Raw genomic sequence first — 5,347 nt, forward strand, 5'->3', positions numbered from 1 at the left:
ATTGTTTCATCGTTAAACAGAAAAGTTAAAATATTTATTCATCATGTCTTACTGTCATGATCAATTAGCTGGTCAACAGTTTGCAAAGAAGAAGAGATAAAATGGGAGGAAAGAGGAGTCTTCCAACCTGGAATCCAAATGTCTTTCCAATTGAAATACTCCTACCATCTCTAATCTCCCAACAGTAACTCTCATTTACGACACTAATACCCTACAAACACCTTTCCATATCCAAGGAACCGGTTTTGCCATTAAAATGATGGAGAGGGTTGTGAAAGGGAAGATATTACCTTTCATGACCTATCTCATAAAGTGTTTTCTTCACTAATCATTCTCCAACCCAACTCAGCAAGGAGGGCATTATTTATTATGTTTTCTTGAGGTTCAAACCATTTAAAGCTTTAGGTTGATAAATTGTTTTCTACTTAAGAAGATTAATATTTCTACCATTATGTTTTTTATTAAGAACAAAGTTCCCCTTAAATCTATCAAACTTATCAGTAAGAATTTTAGGCATTGGGAAAAAATATGAAGGGAGGCTAAAGATCCTGAAATAGTTTAAGCCAACACAGTCGTACCATGATGATTTGGGTGTTTATAATTTCATAAAGCCAACAAATTACAAAAAAAATCAGAAAGATGTCCAAAGGTATCTACCTTATTTGTCTGAACTAAAAGAGGCACTCCCAAGTATTTATCTTGCAAGTCCATTCTCTTAATATCCAGAATACTAGCAATCTGGTGATTATCATTAGGATTAGTTTTTGGACTAAAAGACAACCTTGACTTATCAAAATTTATAGACTGCCCCGAGAACTTACTAAACATATTATTACTTCAGCTAAATGCTCGGCTCCATCAAAAATAACTCTAGTAAAAACTAACCAATCATCCGTAAAGAATAAATGACTAATGGTTGACAATTTTTTGTAACTCTAACCCCCCCAATTTTCCCACTATTTTGAGCATGCATAAGCAGACGAGAAAATAATTCCATAAAAATTATTAAAAAAAAAAAAGATAAGGAAACAAGGGGTCTCCCTGCCTAAGACTCCTTGTAGGATTCAATACTGCATCGGGACTGCCATTAAGAAAAATAGAAGCTGAAATAGTTGGCACACATTCATAAATCATATAAACCAATCATTGTCGAACCATAATATCTTCTAAGAGTAGCAATCAATAAGAGGAAAGCTTAACCTATCAAAGGCCTTAGACATTTCAAGCTTAACTATACACTTTCTTCATACTGTCAACTATTTCATGGGTTATATCTATATTTTCAGTTATTAACCTAGATGAGAGGAAAGCTCCTTGATAAGGACTTATGAATTTATACATCACATTTTTTCAATATAGTGTCCAACAATTTAGAAATGATTTTGTAAGAAACATTACTAAGACTAATAGGCCTATAATCAGAAGCATTTTTAGGGGTTTCAAACTGAGGGATGAGACTTATAAAACTATGATTCATTTTAAGTAAGTTCCTAGAGTGAAAATAATACTCCACTATATTAAGAATATTGTCACCAACCATATTCCATATTTTCTGGTAGAAACCAGGTGGATAGTCATGTAGACCTGTAGAGGTCCATGGATGCATCTGAAAAAAGAACATTTCTAATATTCTTCAGAAGTAGGAGATTGGGGAAGCATAATATTATCCTCATCAACGATACAAGGTTTTAAATTAAATAAGAAGTTATCAGGATTAGAGGTTTTACTAACCTTAAAAAAATAATCTCTAAGTTCAGCAATGCTAGTTCTATGAGTTAACCAAATCCCTACACCAGACTGAATAGAATCAATTTGAGTTCTTCTCTTTCTGAATTTAACCTTATTCTGAAAATATCTAGTGTTTTTATCTTGCAGATGGATATCCTCTTTATACTTTTGCATATAAAAGTCTTGTTGGGTTTTATACCAATACTTGAGTTGGTTTTCTAGAACAGTGACAATTTCCATATTACTTGTCCTATCACCATTTTGAAAAACATTAGCAAGTTGACCCTAGATTTGGCTAAGTGTAGTTTGTATGTTGCCAAAAGTACTCATATTCTACTGACTTATAACATGATTCACATGTTTCAAAGACTTAGTGAGTCTAAAAGCATATGAACCATTATCAATTTGATTCCAATTACCAGTAATTGGAGACTTACGATTATTATCCCTAAACCAACATATATTAAACCTATAAGGTTTAATGGTAGGATTATCCTTTTAACTCAGCGGTAGTGTAACGCCATGGTAAGGCATAAATCATCGGTTCAAATACGATAAGAGGTTTTTTTCACAGACTCTAATCTAAGACTTTGGTTTGGTGCGGAAAATAGAGATATTGTTTCTTTTTGTAAACTCAATGGCAAAAAAAGGAAACATCCACATGAATATAAAAACAATAATAAGTTCTTTTATATATTTATAGTAGTATAGTTATAAAGTGGAACATTTGTCTTGATTATCATGATCAATCATTCCGCTGAGTTGAAGAACTACAATGTCACTTTAGAAATCAACCAAAGAAAAAGTAAGTGGATCTGATCCATTGAATCATGACTACATGAGTTATTCTGATATTAAAATTCAATAGTAGAGAAAAAATTATAGCAGCATACCCCCTTTATTTATTCTTTATTTACTTTGGATACAGAAGAATTTGTCGATATTTCTGATTTAATGTTCTTGTTCCTGGATGCTTCATATGAATAAATGGCTATTCTGTTCCTATACAGAGAAACATTTCTTCCGAGTCACAAAAACCGTCTATTTTGGATTATCTTTATGTCATTCCAATTGTTGACAGGATACATCATATATATAGATCTCGGCCCGTTCAGGACCAGTCAAAAACTTTTTGACTTCAGATTTTTTTTTAGAAGTCTTCAGAAAATGTAGTGCATTAATATTGATAAAAGAAAATATAAATAAGCATTTTTCCTGGACCGCCCCTAAAAGATTTTTTTCACCTTCATCAAAATGAGATTCATTTGACTGACACACAATTCGACGTAGATCCAATATTTCATCGAATCATTGATGAAGATTCGACACGTACCCTGTAATTTTTATAGGAAAAAAATTAGATGGAATCATGAAAACAGAAAATATTCTTCGAATTTAGTCATAGCATTACATTATATTCACAATTACAAAAAATTGTTCATACTATGAGTATAGTAGGCGATCCGGCGGGTATGCCCCCATCGTCTAGCAGTTCAGGACATCTCTCTTTCAAGGAGGCAGCGGGAATTCGACTTACCCTGGGGGTAGGGTACTACTAAAGGAGGTTGATCATGGATTTATCCATAAGTATAAAATGGATTCTTCCTGGGTCGGTGCCCGAATGGTTAATGGAGACGAACTGTAAATTCGTTGGCTATATGCCTACGCTGGTTCAAATCCAGCTCGGCCCAAAAATACGCCGATCCATAATGATATACTATAAAAACAATTGCCTCCAGAAACCATATGAAGAAATAAAGACTACTTTTTTTATGATATATATCCTTAGTTTATTTGTTCACATAGATTATACTTTCTAATGATATAGTCTGTAACCTTAATATATAAGGGGGCAAAGAAAAAAAATTTCCTTTTTTACTGAAAGATTTATTATGAAATGATTTGACTAGTTAGTAATACGTGTCATTCTCACTAAAGCCCATACCCATGTGAATATCAACCTATCGTTTCTATCTCTGTTACAACACAACGATACTACATAGAAATATGCTATGACTATTTGGTATGGGAGGATTACTTGTCTTATAGTTTAGCTGCTTTATCTTCCTTCGGTTTCATCGCTTATTGTTTTGTATGGTTTAATAATACTCTTATCCTAGTGAATTTTACAGGCCCGCTGGGCCAGAAGCTTCTCGAGCGCAAGCATTCACCTTTCTAGTTCGATACCAACATCTTGGGGCTAACGTGGGATCCGTTCAAGGAACTACCTGTTTTGGTTAAGATATTCTAGATTCCACCAAATATACAAATGGAACCTAACCATACATTCCCTCCAATTATATCTTCTAATTCGTCTACACTAACAATTCATCCTTCTCGCCCAAAATGAGATTTTAGTAAATAAAAAAATATAACACTTGGGCTAAGGGTCAGGTTAGTAATTTTTCTTACATCCCCCCCTCCACCCCCCACCCACATCCAGGATCCCAAGTATCATATACGCCCCCAAAATAAAGAGCCTTGAGTACTAAAAGAAAAACACATATACCTAATAAGATTAAGTGAATATCCAAAATTGTGGTCATTTTATTTCTATCTTTCCATACATAATCGAAGAATGGAAAGGATTCTTCAATATCCTCGGGTCCGAGAAGTAAATGATAAATACCTCCAAAGCCCAATACTGCAGAGGAAATTACGTGAAGTACTCCAGATACAAAATGCCGAAAGGTGTCTATAATTTCCCCACTAGGACCTACCCCCCAACCTATAGTAGCAAGATGGGGAAGTAAAATCAATCCTTGTTCATACATGGGTTTTCCTGGTACGAAATGGGACACTTCAAATAAGTTCATTCGTCCAGTCCAGAATATAACTAATCCTGCGTGAGCTACCTGAGCCCCAAGTAGTCTACCAGACAAATTTACAAGTCGGGCATTCCCGGAACACCAAGCGAAACCGGTGGTTTCTTGGTCACGATCAGCTAAAGCTAAAGTTCCATTAAAGGGCGTTTCCATGGGGTAGAACTTCCTCAGGAAATATAAGTTTTTCATGAGGCTGATCCTGAACCGCCATCCAAGCACGAATACCCTCGTTTAAAAGGATATTTTTAGTGTAGAAAGTCTCACATTAGGATCTTCCACTGCGCTTGGGAAACGAAGTCATAGTTACGTAGGTTCAGAAGAAGGCCGAATACTCCAAGAGTACTTATCCATAAACCGGTTACTGGTACAAACAACATAAAGAAATGTAACCAACGTTTATTGGAAAAAGCAACCCCAAAGATTTGAGACCAAAAGCGGTTAGCAGTGACCATTGAATAAGTCTCTTCGGTTTGAGTTGGGTTAAAAGCACGGAATGTATTTGCACCATCGCCATATTCAAATAAAGTATTTTCCACGGTAGCGCCATGAATAATGCATAAGAGAGCAGCATCTAATGCACCGGCAACTCCCATCATATGAAATGGGTTCAACATCCAATTATGAAATCCTTGGAAGAACATGATGAGTCGAAATATAGTTGATACACCAAAACTAGGTGCAAAGAACCAACCATATTGTCCTAGTAGATAAACCATAAATACGGAAACAAAAACAACAATTGGACCAGAAAATGCAATTGCATTATGCTGTCGCAATTGAACATATCGAGCAAG

General features: G+C 35.0%; 1 pseudogene; it reads right to left on the minus strand.

The window, feature by feature from the left end:
- Positions 1-4,689: 4,689 nt before the first annotated feature.
- On the minus strand, positions 4,690-5,146 carry LOC113323782 (annotated as a pseudogene).
- Between the last annotated feature and the right edge of the window lie 201 nt (positions 5,147-5,347).

Source organism: Papaver somniferum, chromosome 11, assembly GCF_003573695.1.
Source record: "Papaver somniferum cultivar HN1 chromosome 11, ASM357369v1, whole genome shotgun sequence".
Lineage (NCBI taxonomy): Eukaryota > Viridiplantae > Streptophyta > Magnoliopsida > Ranunculales > Papaveraceae > Papaver > Papaver somniferum.